Source organism: Bactrocera neohumeralis, chromosome 3 (genome assembly GCF_024586455.1).
Source record: "Bactrocera neohumeralis isolate Rockhampton chromosome 3, APGP_CSIRO_Bneo_wtdbg2-racon-allhic-juicebox.fasta_v2, whole genome shotgun sequence".
Taxonomy (NCBI): Eukaryota; Metazoa; Arthropoda; class Insecta; order Diptera; family Tephritidae; genus Bactrocera; species Bactrocera neohumeralis.
This window is the reverse complement of record NC_065920.1, coordinates 47149105-47158128: the sequence shown is the minus strand read 5'-3', so window position 1 is coordinate 47158128 and position 9024 is coordinate 47149105.

Genomic DNA, 9024 nt, shown 5'->3' with positions numbered 1-9024 from the left:
TGTAGAGATACATTAATTATTTCAATAGCCTTGTTTTGACAGACAACTCGCGATTCGTGTCAAGTTGTATGTTATTGTTGCTCAGTATTTTTTGTCATTTCATCAAAGAAAGACTTACGCTTGAACAACGTTTACCAATCATTCCATTTAATTTGAAAATTCACGTTCTGTAATGAATGTGTTTCGTGTGTTTCAGTCAACTTATGTTCATGTCAACATATAAGAAAATTTCCAAAGTAAACAGGACTTTTTGAATTAACCGCCCCCTGGTGGCGCCATCTATATGTCGACTGGTGCGTTAGAATCTGCTATCTTTATCGATTGTACAGTGAGAATTTATGACATTTCATTGATTGGAAGTGAAGTTATTGCGTTTTAAGTGTCGGTATGTTTGTGTTATCGGTGCGAAAATGAGCTTCAAACAAAGAGCCAACATTGAATTTTGTTTTAAAATTGGTAAAACTTTTGCTGAAACTTTTCAATTGATAAAACAAGTTAATGGCGATGATTGCCTATCCCGTAGCAGAGTGCGCCAGTGGTTTCAACGATTTCAAAGTGGTCGTGAGGACATGACGATCAATCAAAATCCGTGATCACCGGAAATTCCATCGAAACTGTGCGTGAGTTCATCAAAAGTTAGTCGAAATCATAATAGAAATTCATGAAAATGGAATTGAACATCTCCAAAACATCGATTTATCGTATTTGACCGAACATTTGGCTCACGAAAGGTGTGTGCGCGGTTTGTTCCTCACAAATTGACTGACGACCAAAAATTGCTCAGACGCCAACATTCATTGTTGTATAATTCATTCGTTGTATGTTTGACCACATTTGACGAAAAAAAGTATAGCACTTTTATTAGAAATCACAATTATAAGCTATCAATACTGTAGTAAGCTGTTACTTGCAGCACACTTACGCTTAACTAAACACTTTTTTCTTCTTAATTAGAAGAATATCCGCTAACACGATGGCCCAAGTTCATGTTTTCCCAAACTTTCTTGTAAGCAGGAGAACATACCCTGTTGGACTTAGACATACAAGTATATCGTTGTCTATACACTGTGATACTCCATCTGCTATCTTTCTTCTTGTATCTTGTGAATACAGCACGAGTATGCGTTTACTTATTAATTTGAAGAGAAGAAGACGAGGTCCGATACATGTACTTGCCTATTTATATATGTATATGTAATTTCTATATAACAATCTGACCTTTAACTGTCGGATTCTTACAGCGTTTAATTATAAGAAAAGTCTGACTGTGGTATCCATATTGGAAAATACTTGCTTTCTTTTCTAGTTTTTACATCAACATAACCTTCATATACTTACACTCGCCATCTATGAAATCGGCACAAGTTCAATATTAAACAAGGTTGCTTCTTTCTGGCAATATTTTGCTAGAATTAGAATTCTAATATGTTTTAGTTGATTATTATTCTCAAAGTAATAGAACGTATTTTTCAAGGCCAAGGCTAGGGTTTCAATATTTTTGTGTTGTGTTGATGGTATATATCTTGACATATATGTATAATAAGACTAAAACTACAATGGAACCGTCAACTGCAACCACAACAATATAATTGATAATCTTTCCAGTTGCAGTTTTCAAGCTGTCAACCACTTTTGTTGCCGTAACGAGTACCAAAAGTGCGTGGACGCAAAGCACCAAAGTAACATTGCAGCGTAACTAATGCAGACGACAAGAGGAGACTAGACAGGCAAACATATGTCTTATTATTCCGGTGAGCAGAAGGTTGCTGGGCGTACATTTTAAGATGCATGCATTGGAGACTTCAAATGATTTTAATTTGCGTATCCTCTCGTGCATAACATCGAAATGCGTTTTATGCAAAACCCATGTTCGTCGCTTGGCCTAGTAGCCACCAGCAACTACAGCAACAACGAAACTGTCAACAACAACAATCTATAGCATTAACAAGTAAGGAAGACATAAGTCTTGCAGTCTTGCAACTTACAAGAATCAAAGCAAAGGAAATATCTTACGGTGCAAAACGTATAAGTCAACTGGATGTTATATGGGGGCCAGGTCAAGTTTTCTCCCACTTTTATTCATTTTAAACACAACAAGTAAGGAAGGGCAAAGTTCGGGTGTCACCGAACATTTTATACTCTCGCATGATTAAGTGATAATCGAGATTTCATTATTAGTCATTTACATATTTTTCAAATACCGTATTTGTGTAAAGTTTTATTCCGCTATCATCATTGGTTCCTAATGTACATATTATACAGAGAAGGCATCAGATGGAATTCAAAATAGCGTTATATAGGAAGAAGGCGTGGTTGTGAACCGATTTCACCCATATTTTGTACATATCATCAGGGTGTTTTCTTGTATAGGATTTTGAAAAATGATTTTTTTTGGTCTATAAGTGGGCGACGCCACGCCCATTTTCAATTTAAAAAAAAAAAGCCTGGGTGCAGCTTCCTTCTGCTATTTCTTCCGTAAAATTTAGTGTTTCTGACGTTTTTTGTTAGTCGGTTAACGCATTTTTAGTGATTTTCAACAAAACCTTTGTATGGGAGATGGGCGTGGTTATTATCCGATTTTGTTTTTGACGGAAATGCCTGGCGACTCTGTAGACTTTGGTTGACTTAGCTATAGTTTCGTCTCTAAAACTTTAAACGCGTTTTCTCAAAACTGACTTTTTCGGAACGATACCCACGATTTCTCAGGTGCTGACTAGACCGATTTACTTGAAATTTTATAGAGTTTTTATAGGCTTGCACTATGACTGAGTTCCCAAATTTTTAACAAAAAACGTTTTACGGAAGAAATGGCATTTTTTTTTTAAAAATTGAAAATGGGCGTGGCGTCGCCCACTTCACCGATATATACATATTATATTTTTAACACCCTGATGACTTGTACGAAATATGGGTGAAATCGGTTCACATTCTTCCAATAAAACGGATACTGAGCCTTTATCATGCGAAAGTTAAAATGTTCGGTGACACCCGAATTTTCCCTAATTTTTATTATTTTTAAAAAATTCGAAAATCGTCAGAAAAAGTGATCCAAAAAAACTTTTTTTTTCAGGCAGTCGCCATTTTGTGAAAAAATTTTTTCCCACTTTTCCGTAGTTCCGGCCATTCCGACATTATTCTAGATTAATAATCTTTTTTTTTTTGGTTTCAGATAACTAGGAGGGTTGAAATCATGGGTATGGTCACGTGGAAATTTTTAGAGACCCCCCACTTCGGCAGCTCATAATTTTTGAAATTTTTTTTAGTTTTTAATTTTTTTCTGTACTCTTCTAAAATTAACAAATAACTAATAAAAAAATGAATACTAAAAATATGAATTGCCTTTTTTTTATGACACTTTAAAAATTACCTGAAATTCATGCTGCTAGACCAGAATACCCCCTTAACTATTATCAGGAAACGGTCTAACTTAATTTCAGTTATGTATCCGATATTTTCGGTCAAAAGAAAGCTATAGGTACGGGGTTCCAAATATTCGTATCCTAGGCGCTAGAATAGTTTTTGTTAGGTTCGAACAATTTATGGTAATAAGATGGCATTCACTAGAAAGGAAAGAAACAGATGGAATTTAAAATTGCGTTATATGGAAGTGGGGGTAACTTCGCTCATTTCCGCAGTGTGTAAAATAATAATGTTTGTAGAATGTTAAGTATAGAAGTTGGTTGCAATCTGTTGGAAGTCCCGGTTAAATTTACCTAAAAGTGAGCTGGTGCCACGCCCATTTTAACACCAGATTGTATAAAGCCATACCATCTCGGTATTTGGGTAGTGGCGGTTCAGAGGGAGAAATCGAATACTTTTTATAGTCCAGAAATTTGCCATTTTTTCAGAAACAAAAAAAAAATACTGTCTCCATTCTTGAATATAATAAATAATGCTAATATACCACTTAAGTTACAAATTGTAGCAAAGTATGCAGATTAAATTGTTAATAAATCCAATCAGATATGTAACTCAAAGTGTTAAATTGAAGCGTCTCGTATTGATAGAGAACTTGAAATATATGCTGGATTCAGCTCCATCTATGATCTGTTCGAATGATACATACTCCGGGATATATCCTCCAAGATTTCCAACATGGAAAAGCCAACAGCTGATAGCTAAAACATTCTGCATTTTTACGGCGTTTTTTTCTATGCTTCACCTAGGCATATAATATATTAAAATCTATTAAAATACGATTAATCGACTATGGTACTGCACATAAGAGAGGTGGAAAAATTTTTCAAGAACACCCCAAGCGTTCGACCGCATTAGGAAAAATACTTCACGAACAACTTATATGTACAGTTATGTGAAACAAGATGGGTTCAACAGCATGATGCAGTTATCCAATTTGCAGTAAAATTTTCGTTGATCATCAAAGCTCTAACAAAAATTAGTAGTTAAAAAAATAAAGTAACAGCGGGAAAAGTTACGGTACTAATCGCAGCCGTCTGCAAATTAGAATTTATAATTGGGTTTTTTGGATATGTGATATATTATGTCTAATAGCATTGACAGACGGCAGCGTTAAACCAGATTAATTGCATTTTTCGGGATTAATTCAGGAGTTACCACAGCTAACTCCGTTGCTGAATCCAAAAATAACTCTCAAAATTTTAGGAGTTTGTCAGATTTTATTGGCAAATTGTTAAAAATAAAGCCGTTGGTCGATTTTCATCTATTGTGAATGAAATACAAGCAACCCTGACAGCTGTTTATCAAATTCTCAATATAATATCAATAAAACTTCTATGTTATGATGCAGTTTTAAAAATAATGTGTTGATATGCTTTTGTAATAAAAAATGGTTTGGCTAACGACCGTAATGTTTATCTTCTATCAATTTTCATTGAAAATATTATAAAAAGGACAATGAGCTGTTTATGAGAGTTTCAAACTCGCATAGCTGCCGTCTGTCACCTACAAATTTGGATGTGATTAAGTGCGCAGTTAATCCGGATTAACGCTGCCGTCTGTCAAGGCTATAACTCATTCACAATGCGTGATTCTTCAGAAAGAATCGACCGATCTGGCAAAGGCATCAAATATGATAGATGCGCTGCTTCTAACGTTCCGAAATAGCTGAGGAATATTTTCGATCCATTTATTCAGACACGAATAAAAGGTAACAAAACTAAAGCTGACGTTGGTCGACAAAACTATTATACTCTGTAGTAAATGCTAAACTTCGCGAAGATTTCTCGTCGAATGTAAATGTTTTACATACAAGCAGTGGATTCCGATCATTTAGATTGAATGACAGGTAAAGATTGTAGTGATCCGATTTGAATAATTTGTTCGGAAATTGCACGATTGCTTGTCCAATTTCTTGCTTCTAGGTATTACTAACCTCATGACAAACTTAAGATAACCGACTCAGGGTATAAAAAAAGATAGAAGGGTGACTGATAAAGAAAACCTAAATCGTTCACTAGTACCAGAGTTTTTAACTTCTTAGTCTTTATTTTGGAGTAACGTATGCGATAGCTCTACAGGATATCTGAAAGTACTGGGATATACAACTTAGAAGGCTTACTGTCGTTCTCTTAGAAGTTTCAGTCAAAACACCGTCTTTTCAGACTATACAATTAAGTTCGAAATAAAACATTTCATGCATTTCTATGCTGCAATACATCACCACAAGTGTGTGGAACCAACAGTGGTTTCTAATGCTTTTACCATAACTCTTGTCCATCACTAGGAGAGAAAAGCTCACTTCACTATAAATTGTGTGTGTATAAAAGTGCTAAACGGTTGGTGCAACACCACTACTACCTCCTCAATATGCCATATTCAAAGTTGCTGGTGACATGCTTCACTATGCACATATACTTCTTTAACCATACTATCAGTAAAGGGTGTTTTTAGACAGGTGTTTTTTTTGTGATTTCAGCTTTAGATTTTAAAAATGTTTTTGAGAAGTGACTTTCGGGGCTGACTCGATTAAATTGCTGTCGAAATATCCAATTTTTGCAGAAGTGGAGTCATATGTCAGCAACGAACGCTCCAAATATTATCTTCGGGTCAATCGTCACGAACTTAACTGCGTAAAAGAGCTATCTCACATAACTCCACAAAAAATAGTCCAATGGTGTACGAGATAATGCGTTCACAAAAAGTTTCCTTCTATGAACTGATTATTTCCGTTTACCATTAAAAATAGTTTTCTAAAAAATATGGACCAATGATTCCATCTATTCATTGCGACAAGTTTCTTTATTAACGTACCCATTTAATCAAAAGTTAGCTTCGTCGCCTAACAAAACATTTTGGTAAATATCGGGATCGGTGGCCAGTTTGTTTTGGATCTATTTACCGAATTTGCTACGCAAGTCGTTCGACTTCAATTCTTACAAAAGTTGGATTTTATAAGCCCAACATCCTTCCAAAAAATTTTCCATAGAGTGGATGAGCAAAGCTCCAATTGTTGTGTATGGACTAATTTGAATCTTCTTCGATACTCTGCACCACAGCAGCAAAAGCGTCTTCGCTGCGCAATCTGAGGATGCGTTTTATCCATAAAGTAAACGACTAAAAAACACCCATTAAGACATAACTACATACAAATTTGTATTTATGAATACAAAAATTGAATATTTTGTAGTGGTAACAAAATGTGCAGACACCTCGTCTTCAGTGGAGCAACCTAATTGTCAGGTGAGAAATCGAGTTAGTAATGTTTCTCTCTATTTTTCCTGTTTTAATCTTTTTAATGAACTGTTGTTGCGCAATGCCATCGAGAACAGGTTATACTTTGAACGCTCTGTACTTTCAAGTTGTGAGGATGTACCACGGTATATTTAATTATGGGGTTAAATGCAATCAACTTTAGGGCACCCCTAAATTCATATATACTGATAATAAAGACAACTAAACATGCAACACCTATCAGAACCTGAAACACGTATTAGATCCAAGTTTCTAAAGTTAAGAAGAGAGATTTGTACAGAATTTAAGCTCAATAGGTTCGCATTATGAAGCAGGAAGCAGATTAGCTTCTATTTATAGAAGTCTATTTATAGAAGGATCTTAGACATAACTTATATTATTTCAAAATATATCGGTGTGCTTGAAATATGTATAATATAGAGTGTGCACCGAAGTTTTTTCCAAGAAGCGCCAAATCTCTTCAAACATTTTCTACTATACTAGGCAGGCTTCAAATAAATGGAACTTTTTCGGTTGAAAGAGAATTTCGAATTAATAAACTACGTGAGGTACTAGGAAAGCAGAAATGTAGAAGTAGAATCGTGGAGAATGGCGTAAAGGTGGGAAACCTGCATGATTTTCGTAAAATCAACAACCTTAAACACCACTGTCGTCTAATATACGGAGAAATGAAAAAGCTGATGAACATTAGGAAGTCCCTTTAAGATAGAGGGACATAAATCCTTACCTCGTTTGGGAATATCTGGTTCTGCAACCATTTTTATAACTACTTCGCGTTAATTTAAACCAAGTAAAAAGTTAAGAGTAGAGGCGGTAAGCTTCTTTACCACCAGCTACAACTCATGATAACAAATAAATAGTAAACTGGTGCTAAGGTTCTACAACGTTTTCCTATTTATCCTTTAATTATCTTTTTGACCCACCCCGTTTGAATATTGCGCTCACACTTTTAAACAAAGCTTAATTAAAATTATGAAATAAAATCAATTAGTTGCCATAATTAGCATTTCACTCACCTCCTAGTTGTAATTCGGCTGTGGCTTGGGCCAACTCCAAATCATTTTTCACAATGTACTAATACATGTCTTTGTCCTCCTTCGTAATGGACGTAATGTGTATGTGCTCTGTGGAGAGGAGACGGACGCATGCTGCGGAACGCAGTGGCTGACCATCCGTCAGCCAAAGAACACTCTGTTTTGGAAAACCCGAATTGCTGCAAATCTAATGAAAAGAACACATATCTACTGTTAGAGCTACACAAAAACGCCAATCATTAGGCTAATTGTGCAAAATTGAAGTGAGTTTTTTGTGCGTTTCAAATAAATTTCGCGAATATTCAATTAAATTTTCGCCTCCTGGCTATGGAACTCACCAAGTTAACGGTTTTGCTCATATTGTTGAGTTGTTGGCAGTGAGCTGTGATGTAACGGCTATTTGTACTTCCCAAGTTTCGCTGCCTTCCGAGTTGGTGGCAGTGCAGAAGAAGGCCACGCTGTCGGATCGATCGACTGCGGTTATAATTAGAGTGCCTTCTTTGATTTTTGCACGACCTGTCGCCAGCAAATGCTATATGAACTCCTCGTTGTTTGGTCGTTTCGTATGCCAGTTTTAAGTAATTTGCAATGGTTGAAATATGCGGAATTTTATTTCTCAAATTTAGCAAATGTAGAGGCTATAGAAAACTTTTAGTTTTCGCCCCTAAACTCTTAGCTCAATTTATTGAGAATATTTATTTGGCAGCGAAGTTTCGTACGGAATAATCTCGCAAGTTGTTTAGCGTTATGGATAATTACTTAGTTTAATGAGCCGTTAAGCGGGTAGGCAATCTACTACCAAAGCAATTTTAGTAACCCGAAATTGTTGTTGTTGTATCCCATGTTGACAATTAGCGAATATATAAGGTGGTAAAATATCCCTTCCGCTTTTTTGGTCTGTATTCAATGCTTTATAAAAAGTGTTACAGTGATCGGATTTAGTTAAAATATGCGCCGTTTCGTTCGATAATCTGTTTCCATCTAGACGGTGTCTTCATAATACCCCCCTCGTAGAAGCCCCACTCCTTATTTGCGGAGAACCCGGGCAGCCACTTTTTACAAGCCTCTTTTGAGTTTAACTTTACACTAACAAGGGCATTCGCCATGGCCACGAACAGGTGGTAATCACTTGACGCTATGTCCGGGCTATATGGTGGATTCAATAAAACCTCCCGTCCGAGCTCCCGTAGCTTCTGACGAGTCATCAACGAGTGTGTGATCTGGAGATGTCCTGGTAGAACACTACATCCTTCCTATTGGCCAATTCTGGACGCTTCTGGTCGATCGCCTGCTTCAAGCGGTCCAGTTGTTCGCAGTA